Source organism: Taurulus bubalis (assembly GCF_910589615.1).
Source record: "Taurulus bubalis genome assembly, chromosome: 13".
Classification (NCBI taxonomy): Eukaryota; Metazoa; Chordata; class Actinopteri; order Perciformes; family Cottidae; genus Taurulus; species Taurulus bubalis.
In genome coordinates, this window is record NC_136601.1 from 8,803,137 (window position 1) to 8,821,181 (window position 18,045).

The 18,045-nt window shown below is 42.1% G+C and overlaps 1 protein-coding gene across 1 annotated transcript in view; it reads left to right on the plus strand.

The window, feature by feature from the left end:
- Nucleotides 1-367: 367 nt before the first annotated feature.
- Nucleotides 368-18,045, plus strand: part of enox2 (ecto-NOX disulfide-thiol exchanger 2) — a 109,452-nt gene continuing 91,774 nt past the window's right edge. The window contains exon 1 of the mRNA XM_079228656.1: nucleotides 368-377. The gene's annotated coding sequence lies outside the window, so the exon portion shown is untranslated. The remainder of the gene's footprint in view (nucleotides 378-18,045) is intronic.

Sequence of the window (18,045 nt, forward strand, 5' to 3'; positions counted from 1 at the left end):
CTCTCTTGTCAGTCCTCCAGTGCTCGAGCTCGCCTTCAAAGAATACGAGCAGGATTTTTTATTTATTTATTTTGACAGAGACTGTATAATATCGCCCACCACCGACACAGCCCGGAGAGTTCGCCCGCGCGTCGCGAGCCGCTGTTCTGCTCCAGCCGCGAACCGGGCACGTCGCGAGGGCGGGCTCACGCGCCGTCGCTAAAAAGGTCCCGCTTCGACTGGCGGCTCTCATTGCAGTCCGGTCTGCCGAGCGGAGCGGGTCAACCCCAACCGGCTCCATTCAAGGATTTATACTTCGTACACTTCGTCCTACAGCAGACGACCGGCAGGATTCGCAGCTCTCCTTCTGTGGACAATGTTTCTCTTGCAGTACACAGGTACGCGTGTTCAAGTTTGATCCATACGGTCTTCATGATGCAGCGGATATGTGTTTTTTTTGTATTATTATTAATTTGTTTGATCACACACCCGATCTATCCGTACTTGTGTTGCTGCAGGCTACACGGTCCATCGCTGGACGCTATTTGGCACGTTTTTGTTATCGTTCATTTTGTCGGACGCGAGTTCCTCCAGCGAGCTGAGGGGCTTCTAGCCGGGTTTAGTCCGTAATTGTCGGCTGTTGAGACCGCAGAAGAAGCGCCGTGCTGCCGCTCTCCGGTGTGCCAGGGTTTGCTTTTTCTTCTTCTTCTTTTTTCTTCCTTTCGTGTGCCTCAGCTCTCTTGTGATGTGTGCTATTGAGCTTTATGGTGACAGACGATCAACAATAATTCCCTGCACGCGTTTTCCCCCCCACTTGCTTATCGGTGCAATAGATCCTGTTGATTGACACACGCCTTCTGCAGCCGTTCATGGATGAAGTTTTCAGGATGGATTTCATCCCTGCAGACGCTGGATGAACTGCAATTGAAATGCAAATATATACATATTTCCACATGCCATTCAATCTGGTTTTGTGTATTATAATCTGGCAGCATAATAGAGCTCTGTGAGACCATTGTGGTGGATGTAGGCCGTCTAGATATAAGTTGTTTGGTTCCTTTGCAGCGATGTCCAGCTGTTAAGATGTCCATGTCATGTATTCTGCACAAGGAGCTGGCTTTAAATGGGACATCTTCTCTGGGCTCGCAGGGTCTAATCAGGCGAGGAGGATGCTGTTTGAACTCCCACATTAACCTGCTTACTCTGCTTTATTCTGGCGCTCAGATCACCAGCCTCCTCTGTTTATAGTCATGGCAAATTTACCTCTGATGTCCCACAGCTCCTCTGTTGTTTATGCCTTCGTAGCCTAATTGCTACTTTCCTTTCAGCTCATAAAGGCAATGACTTGTCAAAGATTAGTCTCATGGCATTAATTTGCCGTTTGTCATCGCAGTGAGTCACGAAAAAACATCCACTGGATCCAGTTTGCCCGCTTATCCCCTCAGCTCGCACGTCAGAACTTTACCAAACATTCACGTCCTTTTTATGTGCGTTTTAACATTTTAGAAGCAGACTGTGCAGTTGTCTGCTCAAAGTGAGGTTTAATTCACGTTGCAATGCAGTTAATTGTTAAATTTAAAAGTTGTCCAGTTCCAGAATAACTTCACAGTGGATGATGAATAACTCGCAGCATGTAGTTTGAAAACATACATGGCTAAGGACACAAATGACATGATCACTGTGCCTTTTGAGCAGAGGATGAAAATGAGTTTCTCCTCCCGCTCTGATTGGAAAGTTCTCCTTACTCTGCCACACTGTTGTTTATCTTGCGCAGACAGAACGGATCAGTTCCCTTCTCCTCTATTTCCTTCCCGTCCAGAGGCACAAACATGCTTTGAATCAAATTGAGTGAATGGGGGAGGCTCTCTATGACCACTGGGAGAGAAAAGGTCCATCAGGCCTTGTGACGGCCATTTACCTCCACACGGCACTAGTCCTCTCTGATCAATCGGCAAGGCATTCTTAGATTGCCTTTAATGGTGCGATGGGAGGGGGGGGGGGGGCACTTTGCTTGGATCTGTCAGAGAGAAGAGATTTAAAGGTTGCACACAGAGTGCTTGAGAAGCAGCTTAAATATTTCAGTTCTCTTTGGCATAGGATGATACTGCTGCAGAACAAATTAAGACTGAATACAGAGCAGACTACTGTACGATACCGGGAGATTTGGCAGCTTTGGAAAACTCTTCCGATTTTAATTGGCTGTTGCATGACAATTTGTGGTTACTAAGTGGGCTTCTCATGGCGGTGGCTGTCAAGGAATTGAAAGACAAAAGAAAAAAGTGAAAAACAAAGAATAGACACGAGTCCTACATGACCCACATATGAGATTTGTTGAAAACCAGTTCCCCCTAATAAGCCCAAGTGGAAAGGTATTTGTGAGACAAGATTTGATCTGGGGGAATCTATTATTACCGGAGACGATCCTGCTTTTTCTGTTTTTAAAGTACAGCCCCATACAGGATGCTCACAATTTGTCTTCGGACTTTAAAATCATAAATTGCTGTCCTGACAAATGCAGAATTGCGACTGTAATCCTGCTGGACAAAAATGAACACAATAATGTTGTGCCTATTAAGTTTAAAGTGAGCATTATTCTCAAAGCAGAAAGTAATATGCGTTTGCTCACCAGCAGTCGATAATGTATGTCAATAATTGATATATTGTTTTTTCCTAATATTCCCTAATTGGTCAAGAACAGTCCAAAGAAAGGTTTCTGTTCAGTGATGCTTTGTTTGTAGATTATGAAACCTTGATGACATATGGTGTCCAGCTGAGTTCCTTATGCATCGACATTGCTTTTGAAAAGCCTACTTGCCACATGTCGGCCTTTTGTGTTCATATATCAAAGTGCACTAAATGGTTGTCGATGCTTTCCCATGAAAGAATGTCCCAGAGTACAGATCCATTGCTGTCACTCCAATGAGAACTGCATCAAGGGCTGCAGCAATAAGCCCTTAGACCCAGAAATGAGTTTGCATTTTTGCACTTTGGTTTCCCGCCTCTCAAAGGCAATGTTTTTTTTGGAATGGGTTTTTGGTTTCGATGTCTAAAGTAAGGTCTGTGTTAACACAAGCGTAAGAGACTTGAACATTTTGTTCTACGCTATGAAATACACCAGGAAATAGTCCTCTTAGAAATTTTGACGCTTTTAACGTGTGTTAAAGGTTGTTTCTAACGAGTATCTGAATAAGACGACAAAACGTCCTCAGATGTCCCATTCGAAGCCTCGTTGGCGACACTCGTGTTCATGCAACCGTGGTGTAGTTTGTTTAAAGCCTCATGTCAGCTTTTACTCAAGTAAAGTGCGGCCACCCTTAAAGAAAAATACATCAAAGTGGGAGATTATCTTGCTCAACAAAACTTATTAGTATCTTAAACTTATGTTTTCCACAGAACTTATTTTCTGCAAGAATTCAAAATGCAATTCTTCATTTTCAATATAGTTATATAGTATGGCTTATGATGTTTTTCTGTTTCCCAATATTGATGGTAAAGTATAATACTGTGGCACATGTCAAAGGAGTCTTGTTTCTGTGATGGTTTAACTGCAACGTTGTCTCTGTGTGCTTGTTTTCTACTGCGACTTATGACTAGGGTTGGGTACCGAGAACCGGTGCCAATATGGCACCGGTTCCAACACGTCCGGTACCTACCGGACCGAAAAGCAACGCAGATTTCGGTGCTTTCTTCCGGTGCCTGAGCCGATTTAAATACTTTTTTTTTTTTTTTTTACACTACTCTGTAATGTTGCTTGGTACATAGATACTAAAAAGGTAGCCTAGTACCTGTACGTTAAAAACGATAGGATTTTGATGTATCGATACTATTAAAATAGCGCGGATCAGAGCGCACTCCTCCGCTCTCTGTTGTCCGCCTGCATGCAGAGGGGGCTCGAGGGGGCGGGGCTTCCAGCGCTCACACAACACTCACAGCGGGTGCACAGAGATCGCTGGAGACACGAGCACGAGCTTTTGAACGTCCGTCCTCGGCTTGCTGGAACAAATCTCTCAAGTTGATTTTTAATGATGACGTGTAGTCCAGTAAAGCAGCAGTTTTAGGATCCAACAGTGTCTGAGTTCTGTTGCACACGGTCCCATCAGGCCACCTGATGCTTGTGTCTGTTCTTTTTTTTTAAATGTATATTGTTTATAGTTTGAAATTAAAAGGTTTGAAGCTGTAGTTTGAAGACAAGTGTGTTGTATGTATTTATTTATTTATTTATATGTAAAGTATACTTTAAACAGTTAATATATTGTTCAATTTTAAGAAAAGGAATATCCTTGGCAATAAAAAAGTATCGGTTCAGGCACCGTTTAGGCACCGGTATCGTTTTAAAAGTATCGGTTTAGCACCGGTATCGGAAAAAACCCAAACAATACCCATCCCTACTTATGACCACTAGTGGGGATACCATCTCTCTGTGGACTGACATGTGATGGTTTGCTATTACCAATGCGGCTACAACCCATCTCCGTTTGGTATTGAGTAAAGTCGTGTTGTGCGGGTGCTTGTTGTAAAAGGACCCTCTTAAGAAAATGGTGAAAAAGAAGCTTTGTGTTTCTCCTTTCACCACCGCTCTTGTCTACTTCCAGAAGAAAAAGTTGCCCAAGAGACTGTTGCTGTTGTTGTGGTATGTTTCAATCCATGTTCAGGAAAAAAAAGGAGAAAGCCCTCAGTGATCCACACTGCGGAAAACAGTTATTCTCGTCAACCCTCCATTGCAAAACAACCTCCAATCATTTCAAACCTTTTTTTTCACAAGGCTCCCAAATGGGATAACGGTGTCGATGCTTCTTTACACACTTCTTCTTTTCAAGATGTCGCCCTTCACGTGGGGCCATCTGTTGAGCTGATGTTTAAGACTGCTGGTGTAATAATGATCGTTTCATTGCCTCACCACTCTTCCTAAATCTCGGTGGCAGGCTAATGTGGGGTAATGATCATTGTTTATTCCTGTGTTTAATGCTCGCTTGTATGAGCCCTCCAGAAACATTCGACTCAGTCTGATTGTGCAGCTTTTGAAGAGCAACAGCCGCGTTAAAGTGAGGCTAAAATGTTGTTCAGAGTAGAAGAAAAGTATATTAGCTTGTGTGAAGATCCCTGTGAGGATCAGCGGTGTTGGCAGCGGCAGCAGTTCAACCTGCCATCTGGTTTTGAGTAGCAAAGAGAGCTTGGCAGTCTGAAGGCAACCAACTCTGGGACTTTAACCATATCACTGACAGAGCTCTTCATTTCAAATCACTTTCTCGATAAGCAACCACACAGGGAACTTTGAAATTGGAGCTAAGGTTGCTGCAACAGTTTGTTCAGGAGCTTCATGAAAGATGAAGTGAGCCATCAGCCTTATTCTGCATACGCTGATATATATATATATATATATATATATATATATATATATATATATATATATATATATATATATATATATATATATATATATATATATATATATATATATATATAAAATGTGCTGTGAGACGGGATTGTGGCTGCAGAGTTAAACCCCGCTGACAGTTCCTCTTGAGCAGGGGAGAATGGAGAGAGGCACTTTGAAGAAGCTGGATTATGCTGTTCATCTGGGAGTTGCTGTACAACTTTCCCATATTTCTTCAGATCGACTCTTAAAAACATATAATGAATACTTCAGTCCTCTACATGTGTCTCGGCGTTCTGTGTAATCTGCAGTCCCACGTGGTTTGCAAAACACACATTGGTGGCGTGTAATCTACATTTGATGCTGACTCTTTTCCATGTTTCAAGATCCTTTTTAAAGAAAATAAATTGTGTTTCCTGCTTCATGCTCGTAAGCAGCCATTTATCTCTCTCACACACAAACCTACAACACACTGTCAAATTACTTCAAATGTTAACACCAGTTTATTCGTGCTTAATGAGTTCAGCCCTTTTAAACTAGTTAATTCCCAGCCTTTTCAAACTCTTTGACTCATTTGTTGTCTTTCTTTAGCTCGGAATCGATTTTAAACTGTTACTTGAATATTTAACTACTTTTTAACAAGGTGAACTGACTCCTAAAGCACAATGCGCGACATCACATTTCTTATTTTGTTTTTCGCAAACAGTCCGAAAGCAAAAAATATTCAATTTGCTGTGTTGTAAGACTGAGAAAAGCAGCAAATTCTCAAAGTTGGAGAACCTAGAGCGATCAAATGTTTGGTGTTCTTGTTTGAAAAATTACTTAAACTATTGATTATCAAAGTAGGTGCTGATTAATTTCCTCTTCAATCAACTATTTAAATATTTGACTCATCCTTACGGCTTAAAGGTAGATCGTCTTGAGCTCACTGGGCTCTCCTTGATTGTCCCTCTTCAGTGTGCTGAGGGATGGAAGAGGACAGCACTCTGGATGAAACATAGACATATTGCACCTTCCTGGCATAGTGGCATTCCCAGACGACCGAATTAAGTTGTTGTTTTTATTATTTTTACAGTGATAATTTTTCCCTTACCAGCTGTGCTGAGACAAAGCAAGTGAAAGTAGCACAACACATGCCGTGATAGATCACCAGAGGGATGTGGGACACTACTACTGTAGGTCTGAAGTTACTTGTTCCCTGCTGCTTCAGCGATTGTATTACAATTACAATACATGTTCTGCTTGAGCACTGGGTGATATATTGTGCCATTAGAGCCAACTTTCACCTTGGAGTTGCATGGCCTTTATGTGGGTTTCTTCTTTTAAATATCACAAGAATCTGCTTTTTCAAATATGGAGGATTTGATTGTGAGTAACCCGAATTTTTTGCAGGAAGTTCTGTGACATTTATTACGCCATTGCTGCTCTGAATATATGGCTGTGGAGGAGTTGACCCTCTCTGTCGGAATCGGTTCTCTTCCACACGTTGATATGTTGAACATTTCCCCCATAGAGATAGTGGAGAAAGCTGAGACCGTGGTTCAGTGGTTTGGACCGGAGAACAGGGCTGTCCATAGAGAGTCCCTGTCTGGAAAGCAGCCATCACTCTACTGTAATAGAGACTGAGGGCCCATTTATATGGCTCTTACTTTGGCAAGAAGGACGGGCTTCGGGGGGAGTGGGAAGTAGCATGAAAACAAAATAGTACCAGAATGGATGGACAGAACGTTACCCAGAATGCATTATTGATAGTCTGTATGTTTCCTGTCTTATGGGGGCAACTGCCTCTGTGACGCAGTATAACGTAGTTTAGTTGGTAGAATTGGTCTGCAAGACTATTAAGTTCCTTTTCCAAACCATGTTTCCGTGATAATGCGGTCCTCTGTGGGAAACTTTGGGGGAACCCAGGAATTTTCCATTTGCCAACACTTTTTTTTTTTGTGGTGGTGATTTTTGTTTGGGGTATTTCTTCCCAGTTTACATGAACAAACTCACACTTACAGATCCCCACTGTGCAGACTCTTTAATAGTGCTGGAGGGAAAAAAAAGAAAGGAAAAAAAGAAGCTCTATCTGAGATGTCATTGGAAGTGCTCTGAAAGGTTTGGTGTTGGAGCTCAAAGGAAGCCCTGTACTTGCATGTTTACAGCCCTGAGCCTGGCTGAAGTCAGACCCCCACTGCTGGATAAATGCAAGCCTTTTTTCTGCTCAGCATATCTTACTTCCCAATGTTAGTGTGGTTTCTGGAGGAATGGAAGGTCAGCATTTATGGAGGAATGATACAAAACCAGTGTATCATTTTGACGAGGGAACGGGGGAGGTAGTTTTCAGTTGGGTTCTTTTTTAAATTACAGCTCTGCTATTTTGGGTCATTGGAATGCCAGTTGAGGTCAGCGTTTGTGTCAACTGTAGAGCTGTGTCACGGCAGTGGCGAGTTGAATCGAGGACAGCAATCATGCGTTAAAAACTCAGACACTTTAGGACAAAGTTGCACATTTGTTTTTGTAGAAAAAGCTTTTGTTTCACCTTTCGTCACACTATTACACACCTGAGCTGGATGGTCTTCTTTGCATTGTGGTTCTGTATCTGCGCTGGAAGTGATCTCTGCTCCTCGTGGGCCGAAGTAGTAAACCACTCTGTACCTCTGTTTCCGTGGGAATCCAAATGAGCGTAATTGGTTTCCCTGTAGAGCAGCTGGGCACCTTTTTTATAATATTTATATAAAAGAATAATAATAAATTGTAGTCCAGCGGGGGCTGCAACATCAGGTCCCCTTCAATATGAATGTCAGCAGTTGTTTTAGAAAATGTATATATGTGTAGTCAGCCTGTTAGTCATGCTAACAACATATCTATTTTAGTTATACAAAAGTGCTGAGACTCCCTCAAATATCCAATAAAGCCCCCAAATTCCTCCAGGAGTATAGTCCAAAAGTAACATGATTTATGAGGCAATACTGATTCAAGCTGTTACAATACCATTTTTTGGGGCTTTGAAGGTTCAAGGATTTTGTCCCCCCTTTAGTCGACTAATTGGTTGATTTGATGTTAGTCGACAAATATTTCTTCAGTTGTTTTTTTTTTTTTTATGAAGCTTCTTTTCATGCAGAGTGGCTTATTTCTAGGAAACGTTTGAGCACGCCTCTGATAAACGCAATCATTTAAAGTGATGTTTTTGCATGGGTCTTTGTGGAGAGACTCAGTTTTATAATTCTGTTGATTTGAAAATCTATTATTCCACAAGTTGCCAAAATCGGATGAGTGTTGGTTGAATAACAATTTCTCTAGTGGAGGACAGTCCGAGCCAACAGTTTGAGCTGAGCAGGGCATTTCACAATTTTAAACGTGTCCCCGAGATCGTTGACCGGAAATCCCTCTGCACCTCGCCTGCATTATGTTTCGTCTCTCTCTGCCAGCAAGTCTTCTCCATCAGTATGGGTCTATACATCTTTCACTGCTCTTTGACCTCTCTCTATCGCTCTCTCTCTCTTTGTGTTTGTGCCAGCAAACTAAACTTTTATTTTTGGCTTCCCACATCCACCTTTCTGCAGCGCTATACATCAAGATGGTTATTTACATGATCTGTCCTAGATGCTCGGTGTCGTTCCTTGTGGGAGGCTCTGGGCTTAAGGACATATGCTGACAACAGCTGACTTCACATCATGGCACTGAACACAGCCATTACAGACAGGGAGGTAATTGGATTCACAAATCAGCCGTGGCGCCGGGTTTATAGTGGCACTGGGCTTTATGGGTCGTATTTCAAAGACTGGTGGGCAGTTTGTCAGAGAGGGGGCTCGACGGTAACGAGAAACTGGTGCAGGAGGGAGAGTCAGGAGCATCTCAACTCTCATTTTGCCTCAGGGACACCAGTGGGGGAGAAACACACAGATAAAGAGTGGATCCGGACACATGCGTGTACCAAACAAGGTCTTGTCAAATATTACAGCGTTTTGGTGAAATGGACTGAAATACCAGCATTACTTTTTAATTTTCTTTGATGGAAATTGTCATTTTCACCGTCTGACCTTGCCCTTGTCATCTTTCAGTTTATCTGGTTGCCTTTTTATGCTTTCCGTGGAACTTGTTACTCTAAACCACTTATTTTCTATGAAATGTATTTCTTCCTGTTTTGGATGTTTTCTGCCTTGTAGACAAATAAGATATCTCCTGAGTCCCAGGGATGTTGATCATAAATTGTGTGTGTGTTTATGAGACTGGGTGGAAGGAAAAGCTCAGGATATCTTCTTGCCGTCTTCCTCTCCTAGAGCTAAAACATTCTGCGGGTTCTCCGTCATGCTTTCTGTGTGTGTCCCAACACAAGTCAGGCAGGAAGATCGATATGAAGATGAATTATTGTGTCCAAGTCGAGGGCTAAACCAACAACCTGCCCTTTTCAGGTCTCTAGTGACTGGCCAAATGGTTCCCTTTTCTGACGACCGTGGAGCTTTAGCTTGTTAGTGTGGTCCCTGGACCGACGCTGTGCTGAGAAAAAAAATTGGACCAAGCGCAAGGGTAACGTGCTGTGGCTCAGTGCCGCTCAGCACCACCAAACGGGCAAACCAGGGGTCCCACCACATTTCCATGTGCCCCACAGAACCGGCTGGATATTAGGTTCACTGTCCTGAGGGATCTGAAGGGGAAGGGCACCCCGGACTGTATTGGAATTATACTTGTTTCTCTTGGGCGCTGAAGATGCCGTACCTTTCTAGTTATTGAAGTCTTGAAAAACTGCAGGCTAAGACCCTTTTTTTCGTCAATTGGTATGAACTATTAATACTTAAAATGGAATTTAATCTATATTTGGACTGCATTGGATTCTGTCAGTCTGCTTGTCAACGTGAGGATTATTTGGTAGGTTTGTGCAATATGCGGTGTCAATGTGTTTTGATTTGAAGGGCATTGATAGATGGAGAATGAGATGTCCAATATGTGATGCCAGAAAATCAGCAGCTTATGTTTGGATACACCTGAACTGCCTGACCAGGAAGTATTGGCCACGAGTGGAATGATAAATTCCCCTCCTGAAGGCCCCTGGAGCATTTTAATGTTTATTAAAGGTGCTGGTGTGTTGAAGTCGTCAAATTAACCTGAATCGGTCACAATGAAGTGTCATTGGCAGATGTTGGCGGTGATTAGATCTCTCTCAATAAATCACCCGGCTAGAGTGAAACTGATGATATAAAGGTCGCCAAAGTGGCGTGTAGCTCTCAACTCACTCCATCAAAAAAAGAATTGCGTATAAAAATCAATTTTATTGCTTATGTTCTTTCAAAACATATAGATATTAATAAAGTCCACAAATTGTTTAGCAGAATAGAATGCAACTACTGTTTTACTTTCAGATTTTGCAATGTTATCGACTGGATATCTATTCATTTAAATAATTCCTCCTTTTAATAACCTTATGATAGTGTCAACTATAAAAGAGAATATTACAATAAGCCTGACTAGAAAAGGAGTGGGAAAGGGGAATGGCTAATGGCTTCGCGAGAGCTCTGATTTGATACAGAAACGCTCTTTTTTTTTTTTTTTTTCTGGAGCATCCACAAAGTGCATGTTGGATTCAGAGTCAGTGAAGCCGCTAAATATTGTGCGAGAGAGCCAGTTGTGTCTTTTGATTCTCTAGTCTCATTTCCCTCGAATCTCATTTGGACTATTCCCAAAAAAGGAATATAAAGACATTTATTCTGTTCTGCAAAAACTTGACTTTGTCCAATTCCAGTTGATTCTAGTCCAACGTTGAACCTCTTACATCTTATGAGGGAGATGATACTGTAGTAAGACTCTTTGCTCTGACTGTCTGTTTTAAGGACTTAAACGTGTTGGATACTATCTTGATGGAGACAACGTTGGTGTTAATAAAATCAGTTTTAAAGGGGAGTTTGATTCCTTTTGAGAATTTGACATTGTTTCCCTGTTGCAGAGCATCGTGCTCGTCACACTCTCGTGCGCAGAAACCGGGAGTAGAAATATGGGAGACACCGCACCACTCATCTCTACTTGCCAGTTCAGACAATCCCATTTTCAAATCACTGTTGGAATGAAGCTGTCAGCACCAACCACTGTGAGAAGCGTTTGTGATCGTGCTTGTGTACGCATGCTGTTCCCACACTTGGATGCTTTATTTGTGTTTATTCTGTCTGTATGGAAATGTGTGTCGTTGGAAGTGAGAGAACTCCGCATCGGCAGCCTCTGCTTCTGTCTAATGTGTATTAACAAGTGCTTCCACAGCTTAAAATTCATAGCTATTGGGTAATAATTGCTTTAATACGTTGGATTGCAACAAATGATTATTTTTTTATCATGGATTAATCCTCACTAAACCATTTAATCTCTACAATGTTAGAAAGATGTCCTTTAGAAATCTCTGAAGGCTACAGATGACGTCTTTTAGATTGCGTTTTGTGTTGGTCAAACAAAACAAGCAAAGAGTTCAGTTCACCGTCAAACGCGACTAAGAAAAGCAGAAATGACTCACATTTCAGAAGCTGGAATAAGAAACTGTTTGGTATTTTGCTCAACCGATGACTTAAATGATTTGTTTATTCTTTAGTTGACCATTATTTTTCGGCAAATAGTTTCAGCTCTAATCTTTAGTTTTATTTGTGCTTCATTCAAAGCGTTCAGAGTGGTTTACTGTTGAGATGAAAGTCAAAGGACAGGAGTAAGAGATGTACGAGGTAAGAACCTGCTAAGAACCAGAACATGCCAGGAACCAGACATCTGCTGAGAGGGTTGGCACAGTTCATGATGAGTAATCGTCACCAAGCAAACTCAGGTGTTACAGATATTTTCATGTTGTATATAATCAGCGTGGTTTACCGTCTTGTTCTTGTCACACCCTTTCTTTCCTCATCACATTAGCCATTGACCCTAAATGTCCCCAATATGTCTGCTGTGATGGGTGATGGATGGGTGGATGCCATGAGAAGACAGGAGAAAGGGACGAAAGAACAGATGAGTGGAGACGAGCTCAATCAGATCGTGTCCCTTAGAATGATCCATGGGGCTTCATTTGTTTGTGCCGTTTTGGTAATTAAACAGGGGAGGCCCACTCAGTGGAGTCCGGCTGTTGGCTTAGTTTCTCTCCCCCTAATCTTCCCATAAGACCAGATAATTAATGGTGGGATGGCAGGCGTGTCCGCAGTGCGCAGTCCTTCTGTTAATGGAAGGGATTCATCTTGTTTACTCAATTTACTCCATGTTTCCTTATTCCGAGCTTGGCCAGGGTGTCACGGCCGAGGATTTGAGATTTGGCATCGATCCTGACGTGTAATGGCCGATGATATCATGACAAGTACTGCAGCAGACATGGATATTCTCAGCTAGGGTTTAGCGCTCATCCTAATTGTCTGACTTTTATCCTCATTGTTTGTTTCAGGCACGTGTTTATGGGATTTTGAGAGTGCCGAAAGTTCAAGCATTACAACCCAATCCACCATCCCAGTTTACAAATGAAGTACTTTTTGAATTTTTTCATACAAAACGTTTATTTTACTAAGAATGTTAAAAGGGTCTAGCTGTTGACAATGCAATCCATATCCTTACTGTTATCCACAAATCCCATCTAGAAGACCAAAACGTCCTAACCTGACTTTGGCCCAAAGCCCAATGGTTTCTACTCAATACAAGAATCAATATACCGGTAGATGGATCGCAAATAAGTATGCTTTGATTATTATTATTATTTTTTTTTTTTAGAAAAAGGCTGAATGATGCCCTGGATGGAACTGTGATTTGGTGCACAAGAGAGTATTTAAGTGTGTGTGTGTGTGTGTGTGTGTGTCTAAAAATAAGCAACAGTGATAATCTTCCTGACTGAACATGTCACCCTCTAGAATGGTGTGGCTGATTGCCGTGTTATTTATAGTCTCTGGACAACAATGGATGTCTATGGCACTGAGGAAAGATCCACGTGAGGCTACGCGGCAATACTATAGTTATAGTGTTGTATAAACTGTCGACGCTTTTGTACAAGCTTAGAATTGTTCCCACTGATCGTAGATATTAATACATTTGACATGCATGTATATTCCTCCCTAGTTTTTGAGTGCAGCTGGATGTAGCTTGTCACACACAGTCGTGGGCATGTGAACAGAGCAGTGTAGAAATGAGAGATGCGCCCTTGGTAGAAGTGTTCCTGTGGGCAGCTAGCTGCTCAAATCTCCCCCGGAGCTCTGTTTTGACACAGGCTTCTGAAGCCTCCTGACCAGGCCCTCGTCAGCCGTCACCACCACCACCACCAAGAGAACCAGCGATATGGAGACACCATTCCAGCAGCACTCGAGAGAAAATGTACTTTCTAACCGCAAATTCATTTTGGAATAAGGGATCTGTTGGGTGAGAACGAGGCGGGGAAGCGCATTTGGGATTGTCTGGTGAAGTGGGTCTCTGTGTGTGAGTGACGTGCCGCACACATTTCCATTAATGTGGATCCCAGGGAGAACTTAATCCCCAGGAGCTGCTTCAGGGTGAACAGAAGTGTGGGGATGGGAGCTGTTCCCATCGTAGACCAGTTTTTTAGGGCCGTATTTTAATTGTCTTTGCACATGATGCGTGCTGCTGCAGCCTCCTGTCAGGTCCTTGAGTTTTATTTAGTAGAGAAGCTGTTACTGCGACAATTAACATGCAGGGAAAAATGCAACTGCCCAGTTAGCCGGCTCCGAAACAGTGATCAGCTTATGAATGATTTCTAAACGAGGCTTAGAGCCCTCAAGGTCACTTTAACCCAGTGATTTTCTTTGTGTGTGTGATCATATCACATTATCTTAATAAGCAGATGGGATTTGCTAGTTTGTCATATAATTGTAAAAGTTAATGTCTATTTCTGTTCTCATTCATCCATTAACAAAATACATTAAAAAAATCCTGGCAAACTTATCATGCGATGTGCAAAAGCAAAACAGAGCAAACTAATTGGACTAAGTGGAGGAATTGTTTATCTGCTGTTTCTGAAATTTAGGATTGAACTTTGAACCTCAAAGTGTACAACAGTATGAAGGGATACAATCGTCTTTAAACTTACAAAGCATTTTAAAGGGCCACTTTTCCAATTTTCCATCCCGAGTCCTGATATTTTATTATGGGGACGACATGAAAGTATGAAATAAAAATGCCCATTTGATCCAGGTCAAAACGCAGCGACGTTCCCCTCTCCTAGCAGTCATTTGATGAGCCACAGCCGTTTGCTGCCTCCTGCCGCTCATCCTACAGTACAATTGCGTGTAGAGACCATAGTTTATAGGACTCATAAAACCACACAAAAGGTGCTGGAGCAGTAAAATTCCATAATTCAGTTTCACATTCATTTGCATTGGCGATCATAACTCCTCTGGAGCCAGTCCAGAATCACGCAGCCAAGAATGAACATCTTGTTAAAGTTTAGAGGGCGTCTGCTTCCCCGCTGAAGCCCTTAGGAACATATTTCAGCAGTATATCAAATGGAAATCTCTGTTTCTTCAGACATATTGGATCGTGTATCAGTCTAAAATCAATCAATAGTTAGCAGTTGTGTCAGCAGTTTTTAGTCGTCAGATGCCATTTGCATTTGTATCTCCCGCCTGGGAATAAAAACACAGAAGCCATCACTTCACATTTGAACATCTGAGTTTACAGCATGTCATGCATACGTGATCAACTTTACTTTACATCTTTTAGCATCCACATTAGAGGTGAAGCTGTATCGTGACCCTCACTGGCATTCATTAATTATCTACTATGTTTTTTTTTTGCTTTTTTCAGACCAATTTTCAATGGTATGGAACTGGGTCTTGTAGTACAGACAGGATTAGGGTCCTGCTGTGGTCCATCCAGAAATAGCACATGCTGTTTGCAGGCTGCTCTGGGACTGAGTGGTTACCGGATGGCTTCAAGGTATTTAGAGGTCCGACCATGTTGGAGTCTCACTAAGGCCCGTTCTGTATAATGAAAAGTCTTCGCTAATCTGTCAATAATTCCTTCACAAATCACTGGTGCGCCAGTAGAATATTGTGTCTATCCCTGAAAATCCATGTAGTGTTTGGTCTTGACATCCAGGTCCATTAGTTTTCGACCACTGCACCTGTTTGACATCCCTGAACAAATGTAGTGTTTTAGACTGAAGTTAAGAAATACAAACGTTGGATTACCGAGATTGTTTCTTCTCTCAAGATGCAGTTGTGATATATAATTGTGGATAATCATGACAGTTATTTGCTATAATACTGAGACTGTCACAAACTATCGATCTTTAGTACACTAGAAGTAAAATGTTCATGTTATTCGTTTGCTAGTTTAAAGTTATAGACATCCAAAACTCCTACATTTAGTGCTTTATCCCCAACGAGCACTTTCCCCAGTTTTTACCCTCTCTGACTGATGGCATTTTTCATTCTGGTCCTTCATTTTCCAAAATGATCCCTTTTTTGAAACGTAGCCAGAAGTGAAAAGTCGGAGGAAATTGGGTGAAGGAGAAATGTACCATAGTTTAACATCAACCCTGAAGAAAGGAACCAAGACCTGTCTAGTAATTTACTGTAGTTTGAGAGTTATACATTGTACCTTGGTGCTATTATTATTATTATTATTATTATTATTATTATTATTATTATCATTATTATTGAACGATCCTGAACAGCTGAGTGTCAGCCGTGAGAATTTCCGCTCTTTGCTCACAGAGCTGTTCGTTCCCTTTTGGCTCGGGCGTGATTCAAGCTCATGGTGTGAGCGTTAGGTGCTGGAGCGAAATCGAAGCGGGATGGAGTGGAAGATGAGAAAACGCTCCAACTTAAAAAAGCAAAGGAAAAAAAAGCCGCTCTGTCCTCATCCAAAATCCTCCCGTTGTCGCTCCCCATCCGACTGCGCTCCGTTTACGTGCTCTGCCTGATTGATCACTTCTACTTTTCCACAGTTCTTCAGCATTATTTCTTCACCATCCCATGTGTTGTTTTTTTCCCCTTCTTCCTACTCATTAAGAGAAACTCAAGAAAGAAGTGTTCTGCACAGTAGCTGTAGATATATATCAAAAACCTAACCCAGCAAGCGCTGCACTGTTTGCTTCAGATACTAGGAAGCTTGCTGCCACCATTCGCCGCGATGCATTAGATGTGTTAATGGATAGACGCTTCGAATGGAAGTAGGACTCTTTATTCATTACGTTGGTTGACTGGCCTCGCCTCAGCTTGGTCGCATCCTCTATAGCGGGATAAGTGTGATCTATGAACTGGCTAATTGTCTTTGTCCTGATCGCTTCCGTGACCAGGCCATTAAGCGTCTGGAAAGGTCATTTCCTGCCCTATTTCTGTTGTATCCACCAGGGGAGAGAGTAATACTTGAGATGATGTTATTGCAATATTATTGTTTGATTTATTTGTCAAATTACTGAAGCTAGTCCCCCGAGAGAGGTCGTGGTTTGTGGAAACAACGGGGAATGTATAGAGTAAGATGCCAGCAGACGGCTTTACTGGTTAGGAGGTGAACAGAAGATAAGCCAAGGAAATATTAATTCATAGCCTGTTTGGGAACAACAGGAGCAGGGAGTCTTACTTAATCCCTCATAGCTGCTGTCAGAAGCAACTGAGGTTGACGCTCACATGATACGGCTCCAGAGCGGATGCAATATTGTTCACCCTCTAGTTTTGGCCCTCAGCTAAATAGTTGACCGGATATGAGATGTCTGTGAACTCAGTGAAAGTGAATCTGAGTACCCTGCTCTTTAAGTGGCAGCTTTTCTTTCCTCAAGGCTGGTCCTCTTGTATCCATTAGGGGTAGACATAAGTGACAGGAAATATAGGATTTTCCATTTGACAAACTGCAAGAAAGCAGAGGTTGTTAAAACGCAAGCAAACTTCAAGCTCAGTTTATTGACAGTTTTTAGAACAACTGCTTAAGATTTTATATTTCAAAAAGAAGTTTTGGCTGTGACACAAATGTGATCTATTCTGGTGCGGGAGATGAGCAGGACGAGGAAAGATTTGACAAAGTAAAGCTGTGATCGCACATCAGTGGGAAGATGGCTCCTGATCAGCAGCCCGCAGATCATGAGTTATCATAGTTAGTCACAGTATTTGAACTTGATTTTTATTTTTCAAATAATGTTATTAATAGTATTATATGCAGTCAGTTTGGAATATGCAACTTTCTCGGCACACACATCTTGCAAGGTTTACACTATTAGTTTTTATTTAGTTTCTATTTTTATTTCTTTAACAGTTTCTTAGAGCCTGAAGTGACATCTTCAAAATAGCTTGTTTTGTCTTTTGTGATTTTTAATTTTTAGGAATTCTACTTTTCTTCATTACACTTTACCTACAAATATGATAAATATCATATTCACTCTGTACGTGTCATTTGAGCGGCCGCCCCACACTAAACTCCGACATCAGCCACGTCTCGTGTTTTCCTCGATTGCTGTTTGAACGCCCTTCTTCATCCTCTCTGGTGCGAAAACAGCCAATTTCCACAAAATCAAAGTGTAGGGCCCGGTCCTAATTCAGTTATGGAAATCCTCGCACACCACAGACTGTCTCTCCTGCTGGCTGTGCAGTCAAGTGAACACTCGGTCACACTGGACGGCCATAGAAGAGGTCGCACCAGCGGATGGTTCAGAAGTGGATTGCCGGCACCGAAGCTGAGAGCTTTTCAACCAGACGACAGACAACAGACCCGCTGCCCTCCATTTATTTTGTAGTGAGGTCACTTTGAGACGGGATTTG